At 43.4% G+C, this 15,584-nt stretch overlaps 1 protein-coding gene across 1 annotated transcript in view; it reads left to right on the top strand.

The window, feature by feature from the left end:
• Positions 1-338: 338 nt before the first annotated feature.
• The window catches only part of LOC111965784 (polycomb group RING finger protein 3), a 43,627-nt gene continuing 28,381 nt past the window's right edge, over positions 339-15,584 (top strand). Inside the window, exon 1 of the mRNA XM_023990077.1 lies at positions 339-459. The gene's annotated coding sequence lies outside the window, so the exon portion shown is untranslated. The remainder of the gene's footprint in view (positions 460-15,584) is intronic.

Below are 15,584 nucleotides of genomic sequence, written 5' to 3'. Positions count from 1 at the left end.
CTGTAATGGCATTACAGAAATCTAACATTAGGCCTACAGCAAAGAAACTTATTCGGACAAGATTCTCCTCATGTCTTACCCAAAAACCAACATTTATTTCATTGTGATTTTCATTGTGATTCCCCAATTTTCTAAACCCTTATATCTGAGTATTTTTTTCTTCTTAGAGTTTCCCTCAGATTTGAGCGGAATTTTAAAATATATCAAAAATGTATAACAATAATTGTTTCTTCGAAATTAATTGTGAGCTCGATACAATGTTGTCTATTCGTCTACTCTCATTCAACCCTCGACTAACCCTCCTCCCCCTCGACTAATCAGCGCATGCTCAGCAAAGCTCCAAGAGGTGTTTCGGCCTGTTTCGGGATTGGCCGGACATTTTCGCCTCTTTGTTTTACTGATAGTGGATTTAAATCGGATTCAACCCAATGTCCAGCGGACTGTACTGTTCCTAAACAGGTTAGTTCTTTTGACATGAAGGATTTAAGCGTATTAATGCATTAATGCGTCTATTGGTGATTTATGGCTGCGATTTGTATTGTTCTTATTCATTTTTGTCTGTGTCTTTTCCGCTTGGTGGTATGGGCATGCTATACGTGTTGTTTTATGTGCCTATGTGGTAGTGTATGGCGGCGCCGGGCCCTGCAGTTAGACACCGGGATCCTTTTCAAGGAAAAGTGCATTAGAAGGGAGGGTGTGGATAGCAGTGAAGCACTCTTTTTGTTCTATACGACGGGAGCTCTCGTAGACGCTCACATGTCTCCCATAATATTTGTGTTGTTTGGAGCGACAAACCAATCTTTCCCATTGCCTGGAATGTTCTTGAAAAACCATGGTCCACCATTAACCCTTTCGGGCTTCGAAAGTTCGGTGTTAATGCACGAGGGTGTAGTTGTAGCCACCTGATTAAATCTAGACAAAAGAGAGTTCATGATTTTTAGGGGCTATTTCGCCCGCATCTAACTGCATGGAACAGTGACATTGTGGGATTTTGTTGAAGGGTCGAGCCAACAAGTCTCTCTCTTTTGGTAGCTAGATTGATGTCTTGTAATAAGGGACAGCAATATGTCAATTGCTCTGAGGGACAAGCCACAATAGCCAAGTGGCTATAACAAGCTAAACTTAGGTGGGTTTTCCTGGCTTCAGCCTATATAGGGATTCAATGGTTTTTTACTGTTGCATAATAACAAAAGGTAGATCACAGAGGCAGGCAGGCACAAACATCCTCAGCTTTCATTGTATAATTAACTACTTAGCATATTACTAGCCAATATTCTCTATGTTACTTAACCTGTAAATCATAAATCTATCTCAACATGAACAGCTTCTTCATTCCTGGTTGACATAGGTTATGCAAATGTGGTAATCAGGGAAGAATTGCAGAGAGCCATTCATTGGCTATGTTGAGTGTTGTTGATCAGGATCTCTAGTCCACTCAATCAATGAGACAGTATCATTAGAGCAATAAAGAAAGCTGTATTTCTCTTCATAACAGCCTTTGTTATGAACAGGCTTTTCTAACAAATCCACTCACACTTTACAAAGGAACACAGTAGCCTTACAAAAATTCCACATGAAGGTGTTGATTGCCCCTCGATGGTGGTGTAAATACTGGCCATTAGGCTACAGCTTTGTGTTGTTTTCTCTGTCCATGATGCTATGGCTAGTATGACCAGCAGTGTATAGAATAGTACATGTGTAAAGTTGCTCTTATACCCGTGGTAACGCTGTAATTAGCCCACTATGACATCAACCTCGTTGTTACATTGTAGTTATTACATTGTAATGAGGTTGAGGGGTTTTGGTCAGTATACAAGGGCCTACCACCTAAATACATTTGACGGAAATGCCAAATTCCAAATCATTTGGGGAATCCACCAACATTTTGGGATTAGGGTCCGTTCAATAAAGTTCTATTCCATACCACATTCTTTGTCAAGGTGTGTTGACTGTTGTTAATAATGAGAATCCACAATCAGTGACCAGCAGAGCAAAACAACAGATGAACCATAAACCAGACATCACCCCCTTGAACCATATCTCACTACACCCCTTCTTGAAATTATGTCAGCATATACAGACACAAGAAAATGGTAACACATAATGTTGTTATAGACCTGGTGAATGACAAGGCCTATTCATTTTGTGAATAAAACCAGACCTGTGTTGGCCTGTCACTTTTTCTATACTCGTGAGGGGATTAGGATTACACCCGTAGAGGGGATTAGGATTACACCCGTAGAGGGAAGTAGGTCCTAACTGTAACAGTTTACTTCCCTGACTGTTGCTGTTGTATGTCAACATTAGTGCCGGGACGATACCAGTATCGCGATACTTGTTAGTATCGTAGCAAGGAAACAAAACACAAAGCAGGTTTGGGTTTAACTTCTTTATGAAAACTGCCCTAATTTTGGAAACAAACATCATTATGTTGTCATCCAGAGTCACATGTATTTATTTTCCAAGTTAAAGCACACAATATTTTACATCCAGCAGGTTTTTAAAGGAACAAAGAGTTTGGTCTGCTTTGTGTTTTCATTTTTGCAATGGAAAAAATATTGCAATACTGGTATTGTCACAGCCTTAGAAACATATCGAAAACTGGTTCACACAACAGGTTATGTAAGTAAATTCAGTGGTTTGACACACACACGTGGTTTGACATACAGTGCCTTTGGAAAGTATTCAGACGCCTTGACTTTTTCCACATTTTGTTCAATTACAGCCTTATTCTAAAACTGGTTGAATTGTTTTTTTGTTCATCAATCTACACACAATACCCCATAATGACAAAGCAAAAACAGTTCAAATATTACTAATTTATTGGGGGGGGGGGGTTTAAATATCAGCATTCAGACCCTTTACTCAGTACTTTGTTGAAGCACCTTTGACAGCGATTACAGCCTTGAGTCTTCTTGGATATGACGCTACAAGCTTGGCACACCTGTATTTGTGGAGTTTCTCCCATTCTTCTCTGCAGATCCTCTCAAGCTCTGTCAAGTTGGATGGGGAGCGTTGCTGCACAGCTATTTTCAGGTCTCTCCAGAGATGTTAGATCGGGTTCAAGTCTGTGCTCTGGCTGGGCCACTCAAGGACATTCAGAGACTTGTCACGAAGCCACTCCTACGTTGTCTTGGCTGTGTGCTTAGGCTCGTTGTCCTGTTGGAAGGTGAACCTTCTCCCCAGTCTGAAGTCCTGAGCGCTCTGGAGCAGGTTTTCATCAATGATTTCTCAGTACTTTGCTTCGTTCATCTTTGCCTCAATCCTGACTAGTTTCCCAGTCCCTGCTGCTGAAAAACATCCCCACTGCATGATGCTGCCACCAACATGCTTCACCGTAGGGATGGTGCCAGGTTTCCTCCAGAAGTGACRCTTGGCATTCAGGCCAAAGAGTTCAATCTTGGTTTCATCAGACCAGGGAATCTTGTTTCTCATGGTCTGAGAGTCTTTAGGTGCCTTTCGGAAAACTCCAAGAGGGCTGTCATGTGCCTTTTACTGAGGAGTGGCTTACGTCTGGCCACTCTACGAAACAGGCCTGATTGGTGGAGTGGTGTGGAGATGGTTGTCCTTCTGGAAGGTTCTCCCATCTCCACAGAGAAACTCTGGAGCTCTGTCAGAGTGACCATTGGGTTCTTGGTCACCTCCCTGACCAAGGCCCTTCTCCCCGACTTCTCAGTTTGGCCTGGCGGCCAGCTCTAGGAAGAGTCTTGGTGGTTCCAATCTTCTTCCATTTAAGAATGATGGCCACTGTGTTCTTGGAGACCTTCAATGCTGCAGAAATGTTTTGGTACCCTTCCCCAGATCTGTGCCTCGACACAATCCTGTCTTGGAGCTCTACGGACAATTCCTTCAACCTCATGGCTTGATCAAAGGAACAACTACTGATTTTAGATCCACTGGCTGTTACTTACTAAGTTTGGCAGATGGGCCTATAGCCTGTTAGTGTTTCCCCAAGCCGTGGAATATGGCCTATCATTCATGCATTTAGCCACATCTCTGAATTCTAGCTTACTGATGGGCACTGGACTGAATCCAGATACACTTGTCAATTCAGCCAATTTGAGATTGGTAATGTGAAGGCTGTGTGAAGCAATTCAAGTTACCCAATCCCAAATCACACACTAGACTCTACGTCCTATGGTCTTCTGGACGTCTGAGAGGAATACATGTTCAGTGTGTCACTTTAACTTGTTACCACACTATTGCCATGTTATTCCCACTTTAGTCTGTGTTGCAATGTAAAGTTCTCCCTTAATTTCAGTCAAAGTAACAGACAAATACGATTTATTTGAGAAACATCTGTGACAATTGTGTGGGGCAACGGCTAGTCTACCAAATACAGACTCAATGACGATTCAACTGTGTGTTAGCTTTCAGACGGGCTAAAATGTTCAAATTGGATGTTTCGTCTGTGTTCATGAACCGAATAGGTTGTGACTTGCTTATATAGTGCCGGTTCCAATTTCTAATGGTGTAATGTCTGTATTGAAGGTTCCGTTTTAAGATGTGTTAGTTTACAACAGCCTTTTTGTGGAGGTGTTGAAGTCTAACGTTTAACATAGCTCTGTTTTTTTTAACAATGGCAAGAGGACTGCACAAAATCATTACAGTGTTTACCTACAACACATTTCTTTGTTTCCTGCTCTCGAGAAGGATATATAGAACCTTCAGATGGCTGCTTTCTACTCTCTCTCTCATTGTTCTCATTGCTTCAAACTCTTTATCCACAGTCAAGCACCCTGTGTCATCACACTAGTCCTTGCACTGCTGCACCCATTTAGGGTGGAGTGAGCTAAAGGGAACTCTCAGGTGCCAGACTCTATAGCAAGTTATTACTTTACTCGTGGGTCAGTGGTGTCATTCCCCTATGGGTCAGTAGAGAGGCCACTTGGACCTAAGGAGGCTGACTGACACTGACAGGTTGAATTCAGCGGGATCATGCCTGGCATGTACTTTACTAATTAAAACGAAAGGCCATGGCAGCCCGAAACACAACTGTTTTATACTAGAAGTCACAAAAATGACCTTTTTTTTTTTAAAGCGAGTGAAAGTTGTCTTGATCAAATAATTTTTGACTGCATGTCCAAATGTGAGATTGTTGATGCACTGTCCACCTACAACCAAGCCTATACCAGTTCAAAAGACATAACAAACACACCTTGAAATTAACTGATGAACAATCATTCATCCTGTTTTTGTCATGTGTTTCAAGATTTTTTTTWATTAAGGCTACATTAATGCTGAAAGGCCATAGCCTTCCATTAGCTTAAATAACACCAACTGGCCTCGTCAAGTGTATCTGAACATAGAGCCTTAACTGGAACACTAGCCATGGTTTAGTTTGTGTCATGCCAGACAATCTTTGAAGTAACAATTGGTTTAGGATAGACTTCATAAGTGGAAATATAAGCTCCCCCAGCCAAACCCTCTCCTAACCCGGACGATGCTGGGCCAATTGTGCGCCACCCTATAGGACTCCCAATCACGGCCGGTTGTGATACAGCCTGGGATCTAACCCAGGTCTGTAGTGATGCCTCTAGCACTGCGATGCAATGCCTTAGACCTCTGCGYCACTCGGGAGGCCCCCAAAGTTCTCTTAAACAAAGTTTTTAGCTGATGGTCTGTGCTACTGAGTTAATGAAAGAAAACAACATGGCTTGTTTGTTCCTTACCCCCTCCCCCTGTCTTACTCCTGTTGCAGTAGTCTGATCAAATCAAATCAAATTTTATTGGTCACATACACATGGTTAGCAGATGTTAATGCGAGAGTAGTGAAATGCTTGTGCTTCTAGTTCTGACCGTGCAGTAATATCTAACAAGTAATCTAACAATTTCACAACAACTACCTTATACACACAAGTGTAAAGGAATGAATAAGAATATGTACATATAAATATATGGATAAGCTATGGCCGAACATCATAGGCAAGATGCAGTAGATGGTATAGAGTACAGTATATACATATGAGATGAGTAATGTAGGGTATGTAAACATTATATAAAGTGGCATTGTTTAAAGTGACTAGTGATACATTTATTACATCCAATTTTGAATTATTAAAGTGGCTAGAGATTTGAGGCAGTATGTTGGCAGCAGCCAYTCAATGTTAGTGATGGCTGTGCTTTGATGCACCTGTACTGACCTCGCCTTCTGGATGATAGCGGGGTGAACAGGCAGTGGCTCGGGTGGTTGTTGTCCTTGATGATCTTTTTGCCCTTCCTGTGACATCGAGTGGTGTAGGTGTCCTGGAGGACAGGTAGTTTGCCCCCGGTGATGCATTGTGCAGACCTCACTACCTTCTGGAGAGCGTTACGGTTGTGGGCGGTGCAGTTGCCTTACCAGGCGGTGATACAGCCCGACAGAATGCTCTCGATTGTGCATCTGTAAAAGTTTGTGAGTGTTTTTGGTGACAAGCCAAATTTCTTCAGCCTCCTGAGGTTGAAGAAGCGCTGTTGCAGAGGCGCTCTTCACCACGCTGTCTGTGTGGGTGGACCATTTCAGTTTTCCGTGATGTGTACGCCGAGGAACTTAAAACTTTACACCTTCTCCACTACTGTCCCGTTGATGTGGATAGGGGGGTGCTCCCTCTGCTGTTTCCTGAAGTCCACGATCATCTCCTTTGCTTTGTTGATGTTGAGTGTGAGGTTATTTTCCTGACACCACACTCCGAGGGCCCTCACCTCCTCCCTTGTAGGCCATCTCGCCATTGTTGGTAATCAAGCCTACCACTGTAGTGTCGTCTGCAAACTTGATGATTGAGTTGGAGGCGTGCATGGCCACGCAGTCATGGGTGAACAGGGAGTACAGGAGAGGGCTGAGAACGCACCCTTGTGGGGCCCCAGTGTTGAGGATCAGCGGGGTGGAGATGTTGTTTCCTACCCTCACCACCTGGGGGGCGGCACGTCAGAAAGTCCAGGACCCAGTTGCACAGGGCAGGGTCGAGACCCAGGGTCTCGAGCTTAATGACGAGTTTGAAGGGTACTATGGTGTTAAATGCTGAGCTGTAATCGATGAACAGCATTCTTACATAGGTATTTCTCTTGTCCAGATGGGTTAGGGCAGTGTGCAGTGTGATTGCGATTGCGTCATCTGTGTACCTATTGGGGCAGTAAGCAAATTGGAGTGGGTCTAGGCCTAGGGTGTCAGGTAGATATGATCCTTGACTAGTCTCTCAAAGCACTTCGTGATGACGGAAGTGAGTGCTACGGGGCGATAGTAGTTTAGCTCAGTTACCTTAGCTTTCTTGGGAACAGGAACAATGGTGTCCCTCTTGAAGCATGTGGGAACAGCAGACTGGGATAGGGATTGATTGAATATGTCCGTAAACACACCAGCCAGCTGGTCTGCGCATGCGGCTAGGGGTGCCATCTGGGCATGCAGCCATGCGAGGGTTAACACGTTGGCTGCGGTGAAGGAGAGCATGCAGGTTTTGGTAGCGGGCCGCATCAATGGCATTGTATTGTCCTCAACGTGAGCTATGAAGTTGTTTAGTTAGTCTGGGAGCAAGACATCGGTGTCTGCGACGGGGCTGGTTATCTTTTTGTAATCCGTGATTGACTGTAGACCCTGCCACATACGTCTCGTGTCTCGAGTTGTTGAATTGTGACTGTACTTTGTCTCCGTACTGATGCTTAGCTTGTTTGATTGCCTTGCGAGGGAGGGCTTTGTATGCGTCGCGGAAGTTAGAATAGCAATGATCCAGAATTTTTGCCAGCCCGGGTCGAGCATTCGATATGCTGATAAAATTTAGGGAGCCTTGTTTTCAGATTAGCGAGTATGTGGTTTCCAGTTTGCATAGAGTCCAATGAAGTTCTTTCAGGGCCGTCGAGGTGTCTGCTTGGGGGGGATATACACGGCTGTGATTATAATCGAAGAGAATTCTCTTGGTAGATAATGCGGTCAGCGTTTGATTGTAAGGAATTCTAGGTCAGGTGAACAAAATGACTTGAGTTCCTGTATGTTGTTATGATCACACCACGACTCGTTAATCATAAGGCATACACCCACGCCCTTCTTCTTACCAGAGAGATGTTTGTTTCTGTTGGCGCGATGCGTGAAGAAACCGGGTGGTTGTACCGACTCTGATAACGTATCCCGAGTGAGCCATGTTTCCATGAAACAGAGAATATATTACAATATTACAATGTCTCTCTGGAAGGCAACCCTTGCTCGAATTTCATCTACCTTGTTGTCAAGAGACTGGACATTGGCGAGTAGTATACTCGGGAGCGGTGGGCGGTGTGCCCGTCTAACCAGAAGACCGCTCCTTCTGCCCCTTCTGCAGCTCCGTTGTTTTGGGTCGCCTACTGGGATCCGATCCATTGTCCTAGGTTGTGGTCCAAACAGAGGACCCGCTTCGGGAAAGTTGTATTCCAGGTCGTAATGTTGGTAAGTTGACGTTGCTCTTATATCCAATAGTTCCTCCCGGCTGTTTGTAATAAGACTTAAGATTTCCTGGTGTAACAGTGTAAGAAATAATACATAAAAAAACGAAATACTGCATAGTTTCCTAAGAACGCGAAGTGAGGCGACCATCTCTGTCGGCGCCATCATCATGATGATGATGTAAGGGTTTCTTCTCCTTGATAATGTCTGTGTGTCTCCTTGATTATGTCTGTGTTCTATGCGCTACCCGAAATGGGTTCCATTTTTTCAAACTACAGCAACCACTGTCCAATGCCTTACTCCGTACATAAACTGACCAGGGAATCAGCTCGGGCCTAAATGCACTACATAAAAGAAGGCCTTCTGGCATCCCATCACGTTAGTGCAGCTTGCTTCACTTTTGATCACTTGTATTGTCTGTCTGTCCCTACTGGCACCAACTCTCATTCACGAGTCAGTCAGGACCTTCAGAGTATTTAGAAGGGTAGAATAAACAGTGTGTGTGTGTGCGCACGCGCGAATGCACGTGTGTGTGGTGTGTGTGTTTTTGAAGTGAATCCAATGCATCCTGGCTCTCTCTGTTGAAACAGGCCTCAGTGTCCGACTCTCAGGCTGGCACTCGGTCTACACTGGACCCAAACACTCCACTGCCCACAGGCTGCCAACAGGGGCTCATTGTGATGCCAATGTGTGTGTGTGTGTCTGTTTCTGTGTGTATGCCATCATCAGCATTGACACACAACCCATCAATGACTGGATGTGTGTGCGCGTGTGTTTGTGTAGACCTACAGGCTTAGCCTTTATTTATTTCTGAGAAATACATCTCTAGTATTGTGTGTGTGTGTGTGTGTGTGTGTGTGTGTGTGTGTGTGTTGTGGTGTGTGTGTGTGTGTGTGTGTGTGTGTGTGTGTGTGTGTGTGTGTGTGTGTGGTGTGTGTGTGTGTGTGTGTTGTGTGTGTGTGTGTGTGTGTGTCATTCTGCATGAGCATGGTCTGCACCAGGCAAGGCTTTATGAGGTTCCTATTAACTTAGATATGACACATGATCCACCTGTCGGCTCACCTCAGGGTCAAGTCAGGGCACTTTGATTGAACACTTCAAGCTGTTGTACCCTGAAATGAACTCTCTCTAGGTAAATCCATTAGAATTCATACATTTTGACTGCACCCTTTTGATTTAAATGAAACCTTCCATACATATTTGCCCTTTGTAGAAGTGGTCAGAAAGTTACTTTTTGGACACGAAATAATAAAACATTCATGAGATAGAGGTGCTCAAAGTTGACCTGTTTTTGCAAACCCACCCTACCATGAGACATCCATGTCTTCATCACTGGAGGAGATTGAGATTGAGACGGTTGAGATTGGTATCATTGAAAGGTGACAAACAGCGTTGTCAAACTATTGTATCATTTCTAGGATTAAAATAAAAAACAATCCATACTTTTTTAACCTTTTAACATCAATTATCTAAAAACGGTAGGGATGACCAGGGATGTTCTTTTGATAAGTGTGGAATTAGATCATTTTATTCCTGCTAAGCATTCAAAATATAATGAGTACTTTTTGGTGTCAGGGAAAATGTATGGAGTAAAAAGTAACATCATTTTCTTTAAGAATGTAGTGATGTGTCAGGGAAAATGTATGGAGTAAAAGTACACTGCTCAACAACAAAAAAGAGGGAACACTTAAACAACACAATGTCATCACAAGTCAATCACACTTCTGTGAAATCAAACTGTCCACTTAGGAAGCACACTGATTGACAATAAATTTCACATGCTGTTGTACAAATGGAATAGACAACAGGTGGAAATTATAGGCAATTAGCAAGACACCACCCCAATAAGGAGTGGTTCTGCAGGTGGTGACCACAGACCACTTCTCAGTTCCTATGCTTCCTGGCTGATGTTTTGGTCACTTTTGAATGCTGGCGGTGCTTTCACTCTAGTGGTAGCATGAGACGGAGTCTGCAACCCACACAAGTGGCTCAGGTAGTGCAGCTCATCCAGGATGGCACATCAATGCGAGCTGTGGCAAAGAAGGTTTGCTGTGTCTGTCAGCGTAGTGTCCAGAGCATGGAGGCGCTACCAGGAGACAGGCCAGTACATCAGGAGACGTGGAGGAGGCCGTAGGAGGGCAACAACCCAGCAGCAGGACCGCTACCTCCGCCTTTGTGCAAGGAGGAGCACTGCCAGAGCCCTGCAAAATGACTCCAGCAGGCACAAATGTGCATGTGTCTGCTCAAAAGGTCAGAAACAGACTCCATGAGGGTGGTATGAGGGCCCGACGTCCCAGGTGGGGGTTGTGCTTACAGCCCAACACGTGCAGGACGTTTGGCATTTGCCAAGAACACACAAGATTGGCAGATTCGCCACTGGCGCCTGTGCTCTTCACAGATGAAAACAGGTTCACGCTGAGCAATGTGCCAGACGTGACAGAGTCTGGAGACGCGTGGAGAACGTTCTGCTGCCTGCAACATCCTCCAGCATGACCGGTTTGGCGGTGGGTCTAGTCATGGTGTGGGGTGGCATCTCCATGTGCTCGCCAGAGGTAGCCTGACTGCCATTAGGTACCTGAGATGAGATCCTCAGACCCCTTGTGAGACATATGCTGGTGCGGTTGGCCCTGGGTCTCCTAATGCAAGACAATGCTAGACCTCATGTGGCTGGAGTGTGTCAGCAGTTCTGCAAGAGGAAGGCATTGATGCTATGGACTGGCCCGCCCTTTTCCCCGAAGACTGAATCCAATTGCACATCTGGGACATCATGTCTCGCTCCATCCACCAACGCCACGTTGCACCACAGACTGTCCAGGAGTTGGCGATGCTTTAGTCCAGGTCTGGGAGGAACCCTCAGGAGACCATCCGCCACCTCATCAGGAGCATGCCAGGCGTTGTAGGAGGTCATACAGGCAGTGGAGGCACACACTACTGAGCCTCATTTTGACTTGTTTTAAGGACATTACATCAAAGTTGGATCAGCCTGTAGTGTGGTTTTCCACTTTAATTTTGAGTGTGACTCCAAATCCAGACCTCCATGGGTTGATAAATTTGATTTCCATTGATAATTTTTTGTGTGATTTTGTTGTCAGCACATTCAACTATGTAAAGAAAAAAGTATTTAATAAGAATATTTCATTCATTCAGATCTAGGATGTGTTATTTTAGTGTTCCCTTTATTTTTTTGAGCAGTGTACTTAATTCTCTTTAGGAATGTAGTTAAGTAAAGTAAAAGTTGTCAAAAATATAAATAGTAAAGTACAGATACCCCCAAAAACTACTTAAGTAGTACTTTCAAGTATTTTTACTTCAGTACTCTACATCACTGCAGACATTACCATTTATGTTGACATTCGATGGTGGGTGGACCGGCGTTCATCTTTGTGGTAGTAATTAGAAGGTAAAATTTCAATGGTGTACCAGTCAAATTGCAGTGGTCTGAAGGGAAAGGTCCATTCTATTCATTATATTTCTATGATTGAAATGACACCCAGCTGTATTCAAGAACATGTTGTCTCTTAACTGATGGTTGGCACAACACAAAAACCTCAAATGATGTGAAATAGGGTCTAAGCTACAACAGAGTTGACGTGTTTTTAGATAATTGTCGTTAAAGATGTAAAACTGTCAATTGTTATAAAAAAATTATAAAATGTTCAAGAAATAATACAATTGTTTGACCACACACTAAATTATATCAAACTCAACCGTTTATCTTTTCCAATGATGAAGACATGGATGTCTCATTGTAGCGTGGGGTATGCAAAATGGGTCAACTTGAGCACCTCTATCTCGTGAATGTTTTGCCATTCAGGTCCAAAAAGTCACTTTCTGACCACTTCTTCCATGGGCAAACATATATGAAAAGTTTTGTTTAAATCAAAAGTGATGCCGTCAAAAAGTTATTGATTTCCAATGGATTCACTCTCCATCCACCACTGCTAGCCTATTTCTGTTAGCAGGCAGTGTGGTCTAGTCCTCACTAGGCTAACTCTATGTAAAACCTCTCACCCAGATTCAAATGAGTTTTCTATTTGATTTATTTATTCTATCATTGTATCATATAGGCTATTCTATGAGACAACATTTGACTTTAGCAACTCACTTTCATTGAATTTTCAGATGATACAAAATTGAGATTGAAAATTCTATCGTAAATCGAAGCCTGATACGAGCTACAAGTTGCCGTGCACTGTGCAGTTATGGTTTTACTCAATACTGCAATATGTGGATGTTCTCATCTTATAGATCAGGAACATTTATGTGACATTTATAATGTCTATAATGTAGTAGGCCTATAATGTGTGCATTCTAAATGTCCAACAATGCTATACCTTTCCCTCACTAACAGATCTGACATGTTGTAACTCAACTGATCCTASTATTCCTATAAGTCAGACATCTTTCATGCTGCGGAACCTTTGAGGCTCTTTGACCCCAGACACAGATCTACAAAAACAAAGATCCTCATGTTGTAGCCAAGCAAAACAAGATGTAAATGCTCCTTTACACTCCTGTCTCAGAATAAAGTAGACTGCTGTGACTTTTATCACAGTCTGTGTAAAGTACAGTGATGTTTTGTCATAAAATATCAATGTTCTCAGATTCATGATCTGGAGAAAAAACTAAAAGAATCCATTATCTTACCTTGACTATCTTGACGTTTTACTGTTATCCAACCAGAGATGGTTGGTCCTGCGTGGCTCAGTCATTAGAGCTCTTGCAACACCAAGAGTCATGGTTTCAATTCCCACTGCGGGCACCCATATGGGAAATGTATGCACACATGACAGTTGCTTTGGATAAAAGCGTCTGCTAAATGGCTATTAATATATGGTATATAGTGTTGTAACAGACGTTGATGCAACCAGGAAATGCTMAAATTCAATCCATTACAGATAAAGGACAAAAACACAAAGGAATCACTCAGGACGTTCACGCTGTGATTTAAGGACATGTGTGGTTTTGCCTCAAGATCCAATGACGTGACTTCCTGAGAGGAACCGCTTACAGAGTTTGTTTGTTTTATGCATTAGCACCTTAGATACAGCGTAAACATTCTGAATCAACCTGCAGTGTTTTCTTCTGAATCGGCAATTGAAAAGCTGTGGCGTGCTTGAAACACCATAGCACATCCGTCATGAGTCACCTCTACCACGCTCATTTCTGGATAAGGGATAAAGAGGGCCTATTTCAGCATCAGTCACGTTGCCTGTGTATTGAGGACGAYATTAGTTATAGGCCCAGTTCACTCAGAGCAGTTTGGACAAGCATTCACTCTAGATTGGCTAGATCGACTTGTCAATGGTGGGTCAATGTGATGTTCTCTGACATCCAGTGTCGTGTTGAATGACTGTGCCTCCGTCAGGAACCTGCAAGTGTTGCGGTTCAACCGAACMTTCAGCACCTTCATTTATACATGGGAAGTTCATAGGATCATGTCAATTTGGGTGTCAAATAAAAGCTAAGAGTCTATATTTTTGAGAAATTAAGGCATATATACATTTTTCAGCCATTTTCCACCCATTGGGAAAAAGCAAAGGCTTTGATTTCTGGTCAAACAGATGGAAAAGGACTCTTAGAAAACGTCGACCAGAAAAAGTCGTAAAACGTATCAGAAATACATCAAAAGACAATAACGACCCCTGTCAAATAATATCAACAAGAAAGAGAAATTGTTTACCTTCTGTAAGTTCAAGAATCATTGCCTTGTAATTCTGTTACAAGTAAAGGTAGACCTACCAATTAGTTTGTGTTTTTAAAGATATCAAGTTTGTTTATGAATTATTAAGTGAATTATAGAAAAATCTGGAATCAAATTACTGCAAAGAAATTGGCTCCAATCATAGTAGTCACAAACCACTGTTGGGTCACCTGCTACTGTCCTCCCTTCCACTGGCATACTGTTATGTTCAGCTCATAACTATTTTCTTTGTATTTCTGTTATCTGGTGGTCARAGCAAGGCTGTKAAAACAGTCKGGACAACTCCTCCCTCTCACTCTCCAACTCGCTCTTCTCTCTCTCTYTCTCCAGTTAATGCCACTTCTCCCAGCTCTTACTGACACCTACCACCTACCCTCTTTCCATTTACTGTAACCAGCAGCCTTACCTACTGAGCACCGACTGACACTGGACATCCGTGGATGTTGGTTGGAAAGTGGTTGAAATTTGGTCAGTCCGCCCAGGCCGGACCAAATCCGAACCAATCATAGACGTCGATGTTTCACAAGTTTGGASAGCACAGGACAGTACACTTACAGTAGATCACAATAGAGAACAGTACAGTAAAGGAAAGTAGAGTACATTATAGTACTGTACAGTATAGTTCAGTACACTAGAGCACACTAGAGAAGAGTAAAGTACAATGTACTGAACTCTACTGTGCTGTGTTGTTCAGTGCTGGGCTGTACTGTGCTCTACTGTGCTGTGTTGTTCAGTGCTGGGCTGTACTGTGCTCTACTGTGCTGTGGAGAGATAACACTGGGTCATTTTGATACGGCAGGATGTAAACACTGGGTCATTTTGATACGGCAGGATTAAACACTCGGGTCATTTTGATACGCAGGATGTAAATTCCGGGTCATTTTGATACGGCAGGATGTAATACGTCCCGGGTCATTTTGATACGGCAGGATGTAACACGTCTGGTCATTTTGATACGGCAGGATGTAAACACGTCTGGTCATTTTGATACGGCAGGATGTAAACAAGTCCCGGGTCATTTTGATACGGCAGGATGTAAACACGTCTGGGTCATTTTGATACGGCAGGATGTAACACTGGGTCATTTTGATACGGCAGGATGTAAACACTCTGGGTCATTTTGATACGGCAGGATGTAACCGTCACTGGGTTATTTTGATACGGCAGGATGTAAACAGCTGGGTCATTTTTGATAGCGCAGGATGTAAACACGTCCGGGTCATTTTGAATACGGCAGGGATGTAAACACGTCCGGGTATTTTGATACGGCAGGATGTAAAACGTCCGGGTCATTTTGATACGGCAGGATGTAAACACGTCCGGGTCATTTTGATACGGCAGGATGTAAACACGTCCCGGGTCATTTTGATACGGCGGGATGTAAACATGTCCGGTCATTTTGATACGGCAGGATGTAAACACTCCGTCATTTTGATACGGCAGGATGTAAACACGTCCCGGTCATTTTTGATACGGCAGGATGTAAACACGTCC

Source organism: Salvelinus sp. IW2-2015, linkage group LG6.2 (genome assembly GCF_002910315.2).
Source record: "Salvelinus sp. IW2-2015 linkage group LG6.2, ASM291031v2, whole genome shotgun sequence".
Taxonomy (NCBI): Eukaryota; Metazoa; Chordata; class Actinopteri; order Salmoniformes; family Salmonidae; genus Salvelinus; species Salvelinus sp. IW2-2015.
Note: the sequence above shows the minus strand (reverse complement) of the source record. Positions and strands in the feature narration are given on the sequence as shown.